The sequence below is a fragment of the Anser anser genome (assembly GCF_964211835.1).
Source record: "Anser anser genome assembly, chromosome: 10".
NCBI classification, from domain to species: Eukaryota; Metazoa; Chordata; class Aves; order Anseriformes; family Anatidae; genus Anser; species Anser anser.
Window position 1 is genome coordinate 25063030 of NC_139730.1, and position 15921 is coordinate 25078950.

Sequence of the window (15921 nt, forward strand, 5' to 3'; positions counted from 1 at the left end):
TGCAAGTGCTTATTAAGATATCTGAGTAACTGCGACCGTGGCTTCATCACAGATATATATATATATATATTTAATACTACACACTTCTGCTCAGAAAGAAAATCACGGAAAATGTAAAATTTCATTTGAGATGCTGAATTTGTTGCAGTGTGAGATCTTCTTCATCACATGATTCTATTCGTAATTAAACCATATTATCTACTGAGAGACCAAGATTACGACAAGAACAGCACAGAGTTCAGCATGAAGCCGATCAGGAGCTCAAGTTTGTACTTATTTTTTTGTAAGGAGATGTACCAAGCTGGCTTTTTTATTGTTTCATCAGCACATTTCTAAGCCTATATGAGCAGGGGAAAAAAAAAAAAAAACAAAAAAAACCCAAGTAGAACAATTGCAGGGCTCCTCAGTTTACAGCATGAGGTCGCTTTTTCCAGGTGAAAAGCGGAGCCATAAGTGGCAGTACACTAAAGCCCTGGCACGTGGAGATCCGAGAGGAGAGCTGTTTGGCCCTCCTTTTCACTCCTGGGAACCACATACCTCAAAACCCACAGACTATGGGATATATCTCAGAGAAATCTTGGGAAAGGAGAGCATGAAGAGCATGTTTGTAAATTTATTTCTCCCTGGGCTTCTTCTGCTTCTCCAAGAAATACTTGTTTGAATATAACTTTGGCAGCAGTACTTATGCTGTTTTGCACCTACCACATTTAAAACTCCTACAAAAAACTGAAAAGTTAGACTGAAAAGCATCTCTTTCCGTTCTACTTTGTAAAGCTGCATGTTTTCCTCATGCAAAACAACAGGGGAATGGAAGCTAGAAAAGGAAATGCTGAATGTAAAACAAAACAAAACAAACCTCAGCCCTCCAGGACAAAAGCCGATAACTAAGTGCTTTCTAACATGCTGATTAGGTTTCAAGAGGATACCGCTTTAAATAAGTGTAATTGTCTGTCCATAGGCAGAAGCTGAATAATGGCAGGATGAATATCTATACTTAATTTTTTGTTACTGTCTTCCTGTAGCACACAGGGACTTGTTACGTTTAGGGAAAATGCTAACCTAATGGAGGGTTTAAACCATAAGCTTGTTTGTTATACCAAAATGACTGAGAGAACAAAGCATAAAGTGTTTTCAGATTTCTAGTACACCTTGATTGCTATCCATTAAACTTAAGACAGGTTAAACAAAGCACAGGAAATAAGAGAACTCCTAGTCCCACAACTGGCAAATTGTGCGCACACTTTCCATTCCTGAGAAAATAATACACAAACCTGAAAAATGCATTTAACTGAGAAAACGAAGACATCCTTGTCCTATTGGAAGACTAAGGTGACAGCTCTTGGGCTCAGTGATTTTCAGATAAGCTCCAGTCTTCAACTTGCAGACACCAGTGACAGCTCCTTTTTTTGCATTGAAAGGGAAAATGTTTCAACAACACATTGAAAACATACTTAAGGGACAAGAAACAAAATGAAGACTGCAGTGAGAAGGAAAACAGAAAAACAATACTGGGAAAAAAAAAAAAAAGAGAAAAGAGAAAAGACCTTGGTCTTTGTATCGACCAACGAGATAAGCCTTACACATTTTTAAGTTTATTTTTGACGATTGATTGATGCGTTACCAGATATTAAGTACTAATCAAGAGCAAATATTAACACTAGTAAGAATAAATCCGATCCACCAGCCCTTATTCAAAATACATCAATTTCTAATTTGGAGACAACGTCTCTCTGACAAGGAAGTAGAAAAGCTGTAAATACCGATATAGTTTCCTCTCCCGATGTTCCATATACATACCGACGCTGTTCCTACACCTACACTCTGAGCATAAATTTATGTTGACATGAGTATCGGGTGTTATTTCTCTCTCTGTTTGCCTTGAGAGACTCTCCTCCTGTCCACTGAAAAGTAAACTCAAGATTCCAGATCAGTTAAGACAGTTGCTAGCCCCCCATTCAGAGTTCTGCAGCAGCACTGTTCAGATTTTTCAGCAGTCTCTTTACAAAATGACCACTTATAAGTGTACAAAAACACTTATCACCTAGCTTCTCAGTAGGTACACGTTTGGCCTCTCTTAAGCAGAGAGTCAATCACAGCTTAAGATTTTATACAAGATCCCATTTTCAAGTTTGGGGTTATTTCAGAAAATCTTTTTGCCTAGAAACAGTACTACTAGTAACACTTGAACTGGTTTGCCAGCACAACCTTTTACCCTGTTAGAAATGATGTTGACTTCTACCTTCATGTAGCATACATAGTGTCCTGTGCGACAGTTGATTCCATGATGCACCAGCACCGCATATAAGGCGTAGAGGAGTGGTTCTCCACTTGACTGAGACATGTAGGCTCGGAGGTCCAAATACTCAGGATATTTTACCTCCTAAAGAGAGACCAAGAAGATAGAAAAATTATATCAGAGTACTTCGCGGACTAGCCAGAGAAAAACACTTCCAAAAAACAGAGACTGGAATTATATGAATATATTTCTTGATTCACTAAAAATAAGTCTTCCCATAAGCAATGTTTAATACTAGAAGTTGCAGACAACTGTTTCCTGATGAATTAGCCTTCTCAGAGGAAAGTATATGCTTCTTGTCAAGCAGGAACTTTACTGATATTAAGAGAAAAATGAAAAAAAGAGAAAATGAAAATAAAAGCAGACCATTTCTCTATATTCTTAAGGTATATTCTTAATATACCTTGTTGATCTTTCCACCTGTGAAATCTGCAAATCTTTTCAGTGATATTGTGAGAACGTTGGAAGAACGGTGTATGGTAAATCTCTTGGATGCAGGAACCATCTTTTTACACCTTAAAAACAAGCAGAGACAAGTGTTTGAAAGCATCTTCTTTTTCGCCCCCAAAACAAACTCCTTTTAATGTCTCACGCATGCTTATGCTATTTGAATGATATTTACTTGCATCATGTGTTTGGTTTTTTCTTTTCATAAACCCATGCACTGCATGTCACGTTTGTTAATACAGAGAAGAAGGTAAGTTTTACCAACAACTCAGAGCACAGCGGGAACAGGAATCTCTCACGAAAGCATATTACCAGGGAGTTATAAAATATAAACAAAAAATAGTAAAAATGAGTTATATATAAGACTAATAACAGTTATCAGCAATGGAAAAAGTACCGTACATGTGCAAGGCCTTTCCTTTTAAGCTCACAAAAAGACAGAAAATTCTGGCTTTAAGTGTGACTGAACCGATCACACCTCAAAGAGCACGTTAAGGAAGGACCATGCAATTCAGATGTGAGGTGCTATTACAGTTCTTTCTCTTCCTCAGACATCACTTATGAGAATCCTGAATACGCTGCATGTTGCTTTCTAGGATCCGCAGGCTAAGACGAACCTGGGATTAAATTGCTTTAATAACCTATTGGACGCTCTTGATTCGACACCTTAATTTCCTTAGTATCCAACAACAAGAAGTGGATACTGCATTTTTCATTTAGAGGGGTCAGGCATGAATCCTACAGAACTGAGCCGGGCACTCTGTGCTTTTCTGAGGGGATGTTTGACTAACAGCTTGTTTTGCCAAACCATCTTATGCAAATGTTCAATTGTTTCTCACATACGTAGAAACATCTTACATATTGATCAGCACAGAGAGCGCCTGGACTCAACAGGCTTTCCCTGTGCACGGGTTAGGCTTAAGGGAGCTCATTTCGGACATTAGTCCACATCGACAGGTTTCACAGTTCAAGAGCTGTGCAAGACGCTGTTTAGTGAGCCAGCACAGGCTGCTAACATTCATTACCACAGAGCCAGCTCACATTCCCTGACACTCAATCTAACTTTGTTTCACAGTGAACGCTAGGACCTGCAGCAACCTGCTGCTGCCTTCCACTCCAAATCATTCTCCACAGCTCCTTGCTTCAGCTCACCACTACTTACTGGGCATGTCTTTTCACTTCTGCCAATATGAATATTTCAGCATGCAGCTACACGCCTAGGAAGCTTGACAAGCCATGGTGCAGACAATGCTACGAGAAAAGTCCAATATCAGCTAATAGCCACTCTTCTTAGATTTCCAAAACAGATGTAACGTTTTCAAGTTTGGGATTATTTCCGTGCACCAGTTGTTTAAACAAAATAAAGCAACAACAACAACAACGAAGCTGCGTCTCCTTATTTCTAAATGAAGTTAAAAGATAACTTATGCTCTAAGTCATGCAATACATAAAACTAATATCTAGCATTAAGACATAATTAGTTAATAATCTCACTCGCTACATTTGTAGCAATTCTCTCCATCCAGCTCTTCAGGTTTCACAAATAGTTCTAGAGCTCTGGTAACAGATGAAACCGCCTAGAGGAGCGAGAGAGAAGAGCGTAAAGTCACTGTAAATTCAAAATTCCAGAGACGCACTAGGAGTTTATAAGAGAACCTGACTAATACATACTTAAGCGATCTACTATGAGCACTGTCAAGAAGGAGGCAGAAAGAGCATGCTCAGCGTTTACCTCACCTGGAAGTCATTTTACTTTGAAACAAATCATTTTCCAGTAACGCAGACAGCATCTATAGTGTGCTTTGTCATCAATACTGGCAACAAATCCAGCAGTCTAACAATTAGATGTATATTGAGGTAGAACAACAAAGAAGTTTTGACAGTATCATAATTTGTGCAGACATAAAATTCTTTCCGCTTAAACCCAATGCAAATTTGGAGACTCTTTACATGGCTTCCATCAGCGCATTCCTCTATATTCTTAAACCTATAATAGCAGGGAAAAAAAGAAAAAGACAAAAAAAAAAAAACAAAAAGGAGAAAAAAAGCAGGATTTTTACATAGTACATATTTTTACATATTACATAGTTTACATATCCCTCCACATGCTGTTCTGAATAATAGCCAAAATATTCATAGCCACTGTATTTGTTCTCCCCACACAGCTGAAAAAACAACATTTGAAACATATTTTTCAAAACATATTTTAATATCCAGCAGACTGTTCAGTCATCAAGCATTTAAAGACTGTTTTAGATAATCTCTAGATTAATCTAAAAGGAATCCCATAAACATGCTGCAGCCGCTTACCTTTAATATACTCGCTGGATGCGATGTTTCTTCCTTTCACCTGCACTGGAAGGCTTCCCTTCCTTGTGAGGTTGTTTACTGCCCTCACTTCTGCATTGCTCTCATAAAGAGCCATCTGGAGGATGGGATTCTTCCTTCTTCTCCCGGGTTTTCTTCTGGAAACGAGGATCTAAGTGTTCCAAGAAGCCTTTCACTTTCCTGATGTTTCTCCTTTTTCTTCTTTTTGTTACGCTTGCGATTGGCATTGTCAAAGTGGAGCGCAGAGAAATACAAATCATAAAGTCTGAAAGAAACATGCAAGTTAAAAAGAGAAAAAAAGATGTGGCACTTGTTGCATACAGGAAACTTTATTTATTTTACCACAGGCGATGATTTGCCGCATGTCAGCTATTTTGTGGTACTTTGTGCACATGTAACTTCCTTTAGATGCAGCAAACTTAAGCCCTCAGATTGAAGGACCATAGGTCCTGGTTGGTACACAGATCATTAACAATGGTTAGCTCTGGAATATGTGCAAGTAAAAAAAAAAAAATATTTTAACCTAATCCAGAATGGTGTGCAGATGTGATTCGAACTACGTGGTCCAAAGCTAGTGCTCTGACACAATTCAGCAATACCTTTCCTGTCTTCACTGATCAACCTAATGATCCCCAGTCATGATCCCCAGCCAGATTATGCTATCTAAATAACTCAGAAACTATGAAAAAAAAAAAACAAAACATGAGAAGCACCCAGAAAAGAATTAGGAAAAAAAATGCTGATTAGGCTGGAATCCCTGCTTACTTGGAATCCTTCTCTCCCTGTTTATCTTCAGACTTCTTTTTCTTCTAGAACTTCTTATATTTTTTCATGTTTTCACCACCTAAAACCTCCTTTTCTACCTTTCTGCGTTGCCTTTCTATTTCACTTTCACTACCTTCTGCACGAGTATATTGTCTTTTTCTGTTTCCTTCTTTTGCCTTTTTCTGGCGACAGTTCTCCAAATGAGCTGACACAGGTGGAAGTGCATGTCTCTCACGCGAATGTTTTCCAGAATGTTGCTGAGCTACTGAGCAACGATGTGAGTCTGCTCTGGGTGTGCTAAAGTGATGTACATCTTCCTCTCGCAAGAGGGAACCTTGAGGCCATCTGCTTTTGTAATGATAACGCTTATGTGACCTGCTGGAGTAAGTCTGAGTCAATTTGTCAAAGTCTTTATCACCGTGAGAGAACTTTCTCTCTCTACTGTCTCCTGCTGCATGAGGTGAATAGTAATCCTTGTAATAGCTACATTTTTCCCATTTCCGTGGTTCATCTTGATAGTATCTTTCTCTGCTCCAACTTCTTTCCCCTTTGGAATGGTAATATCTAGCGCTATCTTGTTCTGATCTTCCTCTGCTTCGAGATCTGTACTTTGAATATTTTACTGGTCTTCTGCCATTATCAGGGCTGTTCCTTTCACTATGGGAAGATCTGTACCTGCTTCCCTCCCAATACTCCTGCTTGTGACGCTTTTGCTTAACAACTTCCACACTCCGAGAGCACCTTCTCTTGCTGGAATGACCATCTTTTTGACTCTCCTTCTCTTCAGTAGGAGAATGTTCCCTCTTTCTCTGGTAACGCTCTTTGTCAGATTTTTTAGTCTCGTCCTTTGTATCTTGGCATCTATCTGTAACAGCTAAGGAGGAAAGGTTTTTAGAACTACATTCACTGTCAGACTTTAGAGGGGAAGTTTGCCGCAATTTCTCACCAGTCTCAGAAGACTCTTTGATGTAGAAAACATTTTCTTCTGAAATCAGTTCATGTTCTTTTGATCTTCTTGGTTTCTCCTTGTCTCCACGGTCATCACATTGGTACTGTTCAAGGTATTCATCATTCTCAGTAGATTTCGGAGGTCCCGGGACACTGCACAAAATAAAAACACGTTTCCGTCTCCCTCCACCTGCTGCTCTGAGAAAAAAGGGGTGGGGGCGACGGGGGAACAGCCAATGTTTCTCCAGATAATGGAGAAAAATGGAAAAACATTCTATGAAGAAACACAAGTTCTCCGCGAGGCACCAGCCTGCATCAGAGTGCTATGCACAGTGTCGATCATTAGTTCTGTTCGCAACACTGGCCATACAGTACGGAATTCTACTGATTTAAATCCTTCCATTAAATAGTATTAGTAGACAGATAAAACCGCAATGAACTTCCATAAAATCTTGTCTTAATCAGACTGTGCTCATTTTACCTTCTTTCCTCTGACAAGCTGTTCAGCTGGCTGGCCGTGAGGGATTCCATGATGACTTCTCGAGGGACTGGAGGCATAGCTCCAGGCATCTGCAACTAAAACGCACAAGTCAGCAGACAGAAAAAATACCATTTGTGCTGAGGACTAGTCTTCTCAGAATTTCTACATTAAATGCTAAGCAAGATCGCTTTGTGTTGTATGCATTATCTACACTTCAAAGATAACGCCAACTCACCTCCCAAAATCTACTTTATGAAACTTAAGAATTTTTATCTCAGCTCAGCTTAAGCTGACAAGTTCTAATGTCAGCTCAGCTCTGCAAATTCTAATGGCATAATATCACAAAGGGTTACGATCAAATTTGTGCTGTGTTTTCTCAGCATTTCGCCTGAATTAGGAACATGATAAACACTCCCGAATACATCGTGGGTGAGAAATTCTCGATGGAGCAAACTACTATGTTTCAAGCAATCCGTTTGTTTTAGAAACGAACATCTCACAAGGTTTAACAGGTTCAACTTGGCAAGTGGAATCATCAAGTTTCAGTCCGTTTTCTTTAGATTCATGAACTAAACTAATAGCACCATTCAGTGAATCAGTGTTTGGCAGCTCATGCTGGGATCTTCCTTCATCAGCATTCTGACAGGAAGAATGGGAATTCTGCGATGTACGGACTACCTTTCCAACCAAAATTCCACATTGCATTGCAATTCCTTTTAAATAAGCCCTTTGACTCCTCCTCAGATTTTCCTGAAGATTCTGCACCGTAAGGGACTGTGTTATCAGAGCTGAGTTTAGGATTTCCATTCACCTTTGGCTCCACAAAAATTTCAGCAGAAACTCTTTTTTTTTTTTTTTTGTATTTGTATTTGCTTCATTTGCTTTACCGAATTTGTGATTGTGGATGAAGGAACAGCCTTGTAGAGATCTTCATCCTCCACAGCACTGCTAAGACAGTCAGGCTGTGACACAGTCTGACGAGCAGGCAATTTATTGTGAATACTGATGGTGATCTTCTGGTTTTTTGACGTATCAGTAATTGAAGGCCTGGTAATCGCCTGTTCTTGAACACAGGCCATTGGTGGTGCTGAAGATGGCCTTTTTAGGGTGACACCAGTGGTATTTGCATCCTCTTTTATGGATCCATTTCCATTTAAACGACTTGAATTCTGTATTTAAAAAGAAGAAATTGCAAGACGGGTTAATGCAAACACTCCATTTAACATTTTTAAACATGTCATTCTCCTACTAAGTATTTCTACAAATGGTCTTAACACCTAAAAAGCAAAAAACACTGCCCTTAAAAGATAAATGCAAGTCCCATAAGTGTATTTAATTCCTGCTTTTGGTTTACTGCATATTGATATCAAATTAACATCATTTTTGAAAACCATCCAAACAACTTAACATTGCCTAAAGCTATTCCCAAATATATTTAGTTTCCCCTTTAAACATACCCCAAAAAGCCTGGAATAATTGTTCTGGTGCTCAGGAATAAGACAATTTGGTTTCCCTGTCTTAGCTAAAGTGACGTCGATAGGAAAAACAAGTCCTCTTTTAAATGATTCGAGGATTAGTACACTCTACTTAAATTGTCAAAGAGCGTAGCTCTCTGTGCTTTACAAAGCTGTCTAGGAGGTATAAACAATGGAGTCGCATGGCTGCGCAATTCAGCAGTAACCACTGTTTGAATGACTCTGGCTGTAGCATGAGGGCTGTGAAGACAGCTGCAGCGTGGGAAGGAAAACAAAACAAAGATGCCAAAAACCAAACAAAAAACCCCACACCAAACCCCAAACCCACTGTCCGTTTGGTGCCATTATCTGCCCTCCCGCTTCCCTAAATTACCTTAATCATATGAGGAGGAAGTCGTGGTCCCAGAAATCCAGCCTGCTTACTGTTAGCCCCCCGCTGACCAGGGGGGAATGAACAGGGATAAGACGGTGCTGCTAAGTAAAAAGCACGTTCTCCGAGCGTCAAATCATAGCGCCTTCAGAAAAGAGCAGTGATCTCAGTTTAGTTTTTCTTTCGGCCTACTCTTGGATTAAATCCCATCCTATAATTTTATAGGAACAGTTCATACGATATGGAAGCCTTCTCTACAGAAGACTTAGCCAAGACTACAAACTGAAAAGTAGGTAACAGTCTTCCTACTATGACTATCACTTTCAGAGCAATAATTCATTCTTACACCACAGATGGCCTTCATTTCTCTCCTTCTCTAAATTAGCCAGCTACAGATAACACATATACAGCAATTTACACAAGTGCTGCAGTTTAAGGCCAAGCAACAAAAGATAATAAATGACAGAGAATTTCAGGTTAGACAGAACTGAATTAGAGAAATAATCATCTTTTCCTGGGAGAGAAAGAAAAACACTTGCAAAAAGAAAAGTATCAATAACAGGAGAGTAAATCTCTTCTGAACACATTTGAATACTTGTTATTACCTGATATAAAAAAGTAAGTAAGCTTGCTGACCAAGAACTCTTTTAATGTCAGTACGGACTACTTTTGCATCATTCATCTGATACCAAAGTCCATTACCAGCCTGCAAATAAAGACAACGATATCTTTAGATGAATTGCATGTTTTCCAAATGAAATCACAGATAGCAATAAAATACACACGTGTCAAATAAACATATAATGAAATCTTTTTCCCTAGAAACAGTACTACTAGTAACACTTGAACTGGTTTGCCAGCACAACCTTTACCCTGTTAGAAATGATGTCGACTTCTACCTTTATGTAGCATACATAGTGTCCTGAGCGACAGTTGATACCATGATGCACCAGCACCGCATATAAGGCATAGATGAGTGGTTCTCCACTTGATTGAGACATGTAGGCTCGGAGGTCCAAATACTCAGGATATTTTACTTCCTAAAGAGAGACCAAGAAGATAGAAAAATTATATCAGAGTACTTCGCGGACTAGCCAGAGAAAAACACTTCCAAAAAACAGAGACTGGAATTATATGAATATATCTCTTGATTCACTAAAAATAAGTCTTCCCATAAGCAACGTTTAATACTAGAAGTTGCAGACAACTGTTTCCTGATGAATTAGCCTTCTCAGAGGAAAGTATATGCTTCTTGTCAAGCAGGAACTTTACTGATATTAAGAGAAAGAATAAGCCGTAGTCGTTAGTCTACAATTATTGTCTGAAAATATTAACAACTTTCAGCTTTGGGGGATGTCCCATTACATGATGACAAAGTTGCATTACAGCGGGAAATATACCTTGTTGATCTTTCCACCTGTGAAATCTGCAAATCTTTTCAGTGATATTGTGAGAACGTTGGAAGAACGGTGTATGGTAAATTTCTTGGATGCAGGAACCATCTTTTTACACCTTAAAAACAAGCAGAGACAAGTGTTTGAAAGCATCATCTTTTTTGCCCCCAAAACAAACTCGTTTTAATGTCTCATGCATGCTTATGCTATTTGAATGATATTTACTTGCATCATATGTTTGGTTTTTTCTTTTCATAAACCCATGCACTGCATGTCACGTTTGTTAATACAGAGAAGAAGGTAAGTTTTACCAACAACTCAGAGCATAGCGGGAACAGGAATCTCTCACGAAAGCGTATTACCAGGGAGTTATAAAATATAAACAAAAAATAGTAAAAATGAGTTATATATAAGACTAATAACAGTTATCAGCAATGGAAAAAGTACTGTACATGTGCAAGGCCTTTCCTTTTAAACTCACAAAAAGACGGAAAATTCTGGCTTTAAGTGTGACTGAACCGATCACACCTCAAAGAGCACATTAAGGAAGGACCATGCAATTCAGATGTGAGGTGCTATTACAGTTCTTTCTCTTCCTCAGACATCACTTATGAGAATCCTGAATACGCTGCATGTTGCTTTCTAGGATCCGCAGGCCAAGACGAACCTGGGATTAAATTGCTTTAATAACCTATTGGACGCTCTTGATTCGACACCCTAATTTCCTTAGTATCCAACAACAAGAAGTGGATACTGCATTTTTCATTTAGAGGGGTCAGGCATGAATTCTACAGAACTGAGCCGGGCACTCTGTGCTTTTCTGAGGGGATGTTTGACTAACAGCTTGTTTTGCCAAACCATCTTATGCAAATGTTCAATTGTTTCTCACATACGTAGAAACATCTTACATATTGATCAGCACAGAGAGCGCCTGAACTCAACAGGCTTTCCCTGTGCACGGGTTAGGCTTAAGGGAGCTCATTTCGGACATTAGTCCACATCGACAGGTTTCACAGTTCAAGAGCTGTGCAAGACGCTGTTTAGTGAGCCAGCACAGGCTGCTAACATTCATTACCACAGAGCCAGCTCACATGCCCTGACACTCAATCTAACTTTGTTTCACAGTGAACGCTAGGACCTGTAGGAACCTGCTGCTGCCTTCCACTCCAAATCATTCTCCATAGCTCCTTGCTTCAGCTCACCACTACTAGAAAATGAAGCAACAACAACAACAACAAAGCTGCGTCTCCTTATTTCTAAATGAAGTTAAAGGATAACTTACGCTCTAAGTCATGTAATATATAAAACTAATATCTAGTATTAAGACATAATTAGTAATAATCTTACTCGCTACATTTATAGCAATTCTCTCCATCCAGCTCTTCAGGTTTCACAAATAGTTCTAGAGCTCTGGTAACAGATGAAACCGCCTAGAGGAGCGAGAGAGAAGAGCGTAAAGTCACTGTAAATTCAAAATTCCAGAGACGCACTAGGAGTTTATAAGAGAACCTGACTAACACATACTTAAGCGATCTACTATGAGCACTGTCAAGAAGGAGGCAGAAAGAGCATGCTCAGCGTTTACCTCACCTGGAAGTCATTCTACTTTGAAACAAATCATTTTCCAGTAACGCAGACAGCATCTATAGTGTGCTTTGTCATCAATACTGGCAACAAATCCAACAGTCTAACAATTAGATGTATATTGAGGTAGAACAACAAAGAAGTGTGACAGTATTATACTTTGCGCAGCAATAAAATTCTTTCCCCTTAAACCCAATGCAGACGTGGAGACTACAGGGGTTCCACAGAAGGACAAAGTCCAATCCACTTTCTAACCACCACCAAGCTCTTATATTTTAACATTGTACGTGGTTTGGTTTTTTAAGTTAAACAAGTTTAATTTAGAAAGTTATACATGTACTTAAACATCATGAATTATATTTACAAAACCTCCTACCTTTACATCCAAAGTGATATCAAGAAATGCCTCATACGTATCCGAAACTGCTTTGCAATTCAAGCACTTCACTGGAAGCAAAATATAAATGCTTAACAACACGTGAAGGAGACTAACTGTCCACATTCAAGTTGTCGATAGATACTACTTCAGACAAACTACAGACTGCTTTACTACCGACAAAAGACACAGATCAGTTCTAAGGACAGGAATATTTTTAAAAGTACCTCTTGATCTTAGAAATCCTCCAAATATTTGATGAATGATGGTGGTAGCTTGAGAAGATCTGTCCAATCTGGAAATAAATTATAATCAGACCTCAGAAGATTTAAGGCACACAGTTAACTCTTCAAAGAGTTTTATGAAAACCAAGGATGACCTAGACTTTCAGTTTTGATAGTAAATAAAGGCCTAAAAGGTGCTAGAGAACGTATAAAAGTGAATTTGTTTATGCTTACTTGGTGCTTCCATTCAAGCACGCTTCCTGCATAGCATCAACAGTATAGCGCAAGAACTCGTGTGCGTCTTCTTGACTGCCAAAACGGAAATGTTGTCCTATTCCTAAATAAGAAGATGATAGTATTCACCTCATTTAAAAATGAAGTAATTCTCCTGTTTCTAAAATCTCTCTTCTTTACAGTGTTAAAACCATTTATACACATCAAATAATTATTTGAAGATTACAAGATGCTGAAAAAGAAACACATCTGAAGCCACTTACGACTGAGATTATTGATAACACGCGTAGGCTCGATGGCATCAACAGTGCAACGCAGGGCCTGGTTAATGTGAGTCTCCATCGTGCACATCATGCAAAAATCTTGTTCACGACCTGAAGAGTGAAAGAAGAAAGCATCCCAGTCTAGCGAAACAGACATAACTACAAACAAACATATAAGTAACATTTAAACTATAGATACAATATCCACTCTCCTTGTCCCAACAGTCTCCTAACATTTCATTTCACACAACTTTATAGAATAAAAATATCCATTAAGCCTGTATTCAAGTGCATTTTGTGATGAGAAATCTAAAAGACTACTGCAAAGTCACGTTTGTAAAGGCTGACAGGAATGTGAACTCCACAGGTTGCAAAATGTATGAGGAAAGAATATTTGACCTTGATGATACAGCATTAAGAGAACGTGGGTTATTTTCAGCACAGTGCTGTCAGGTGAGCTTCATGATACAGAGCTACGAGTCCTTTGGGAGAAAGGAAAAATTACAGTAATGTATGTAATAGTACTTCTGCCCTCCTTTTTTCAACAGGATTCTCAACTGAAACGATTTCTATATACAGGAAGAAAACAGTTAAATTTCTAGGTATCGATACAAAGATACCAGCCTAAAAAGCATACAGGTTTAGTACAACATTTACTTTATAGTACAACATTTTATTTAGGACAAAATCAGTCTAGATTTTAATACAGTCCCACAAAAAAATCTAGTCGTGTTCATAACAGCTCATATTGCTTTCTAGGTTTTTTTTTTTTTTTTTTTTTTTTAATTGGTTCAACAACGAACAGACCATTTATTGTAGTGCATTATGGAACCTCGGCTGTGCAGACTAAAGACCTATGATGCCAACATCCTAAATTTTATTGCCTTTCTAGCAGCAGGAAGCCCAAATAGCCCAAATGCCAAATGTTCATTAAATGCATTACTGTCCAATGCACTTCATTATTCCCATGAAGCAAGAAAAGATCCTTTTAAAAAAACAAACAAACAAACAAACAAAAAAAACACATGGTGCGTTAAACGCACTCCATATGCTATTCCGAGCCCACTGCTAATACAATGCTCAAAGCCAGCGTCTACAGGTAAAATCAGGCAAGTAAGTTTGTCTCACAGAATCACTGCTGTTCTTTCACCTTCACACTATCCAACAGATTTAAAATACTGTTAGAAAGTACTCACATGACTGGCTGTGCTCAAGAGAAAGCATGTAATTGGCAAGTGGGGGGGTGTAGGTCAAACACTGTAGAGTAGCATTAAGAAAACACGTGTTGCCAAGATTGTACAGGCCAACTCCAACACTTTGTGTTTCTTGCCAATCCATACGTATCTTCTCAGGTGGAAAAAGAATCCTTTGTGGCGGAGCAATTCCATCATTAACAACTGCAAGAAAGTTATATTTAAAAAGAGATTTTGTTTGTTTGTTTCTAAGAAAGGTATTAAGTATATATAGGTATAGTGAATATATAAAGTATATATAGGCATAGTAAAAATACTATTCTGCGGGAGCACCTAGAGGAACTAGCTACAATCCAAAACAGAAAAACTTATTGCAGACACCTTTAATACCGCCATCTTCAAATTGGCTGGTCAACACAACGTTTTGGGAAAAAAAAGTTTAGTCAACCATTTTAATTTCTTCCTTATTATATGCTTTTTTCCTTATTATAACTTCAACCACAAACTTAGACTTGAAATTATATGGTAATAAATGCAAGGACAATGTAAAAACAAATAACTAGGAATGACGGTACCCCTACAAATATCAGATCTTTTCCTGAGCAATCTTAACATTCAAAAACCTGTGAATAATGGAACCTGTGAATAGCAACAATCAAACACTTTTCTTTGCAAAACAGAAAAGATATGGATGAATCAGTGCATTACAAAATGCTCCCCACATTTCTCTGTCGACTGTAAATATATCAAAATTAATTTCTGTAACGTCAGTCACTTCAGTTGCCTTAGGAGAATCGCTTTGGAAGTCTTTATTCACAGTAGTCCCGTTCTCTATCAGTGCAACAAGCAAGAACTACCACTTTCTACTTTTGTTTTGAAGAAAACGGAGGCAGGATAAAGCGCACACTTACTTAGATCTCTTTGGGCAAAAGGCTTAGATTTTTCAGAGGATCTACAATAAATAGCACCTCCACATCCTTGGGCCACAGAGACTTGGCTTGAATCTTCTGCAGGTGGTATCCGGCCCCAGTTTGCGGTGCGTGACATCAGTTTTTTAGTACTCGGTTTCTTGGATTTGCCAGACCGCCTTGAAGATGGCTTTTTAGACTTTGAAGATTTGGGCTTGTTAACTATGGTCATTGTTCTCATCTGCGACAGAGACAAATGTTCTGGCTGACGTAAGAATACCAAGAAGCATTCCAAGAAGAAAAGAGTAGTAGAAGTCCTGTCACTTAATCTCAAAGAAACGGCCTTGAAGAACTAACTTGCTGGTATGAATGATTTAAAAGGAATCCCCAAACTAAACACACAAAGGAAAAATTTCCATCAAAACTCTATCAGTATTACTTTTAGCTTCTGCAGAACTAGTGGCTGATGCCATTTCTTTCACTTTCGTAGGATTTTAATCCATTACAACTCTGGAGTCTTTTTAATATAAAAATGCAAATGACATTCTCTGAGGGGAATCAGTTATTTATTGCATTTTTGGAGCTTTGCAATTATCTATTAATTATTACCTATTATCTAATAGATAATGGTTGCG

At 38.5% G+C, this 15921-nt stretch overlaps 1 protein-coding gene and 1 pseudogene across 2 annotated transcripts in view; one reads left to right on the forward strand and one right to left on the reverse strand.

The window, feature by feature from the left end:
* Nucleotides 1-15921, forward strand: part of LOC310904788 (uncharacterized protein) — a 339287-nt gene that overhangs the window by 221143 nt on the left and 102223 nt on the right.
* Nucleotides 5138-15631, reverse strand: LOC310904760 (ubiquitin carboxyl-terminal hydrolase 42-like; annotated as a pseudogene). Its single transcript has 16 exons — nucleotides 15290-15631; nucleotides 14382-14582; nucleotides 13186-13296; nucleotides 12923-13025; nucleotides 12692-12759; nucleotides 12465-12535; nucleotides 11852-11934; nucleotides 10511-10622; nucleotides 10010-10150; nucleotides 9716-9816; nucleotides 9114-9255; nucleotides 7725-8434; nucleotides 7266-7354; nucleotides 7091-7094; nucleotides 5837-6861; nucleotides 5138-5336 (listed from the first exon to the last, which is right to left on the reverse strand). The product of its transcript is annotated as a ubiquitin carboxyl-terminal hydrolase 42-like (transcript).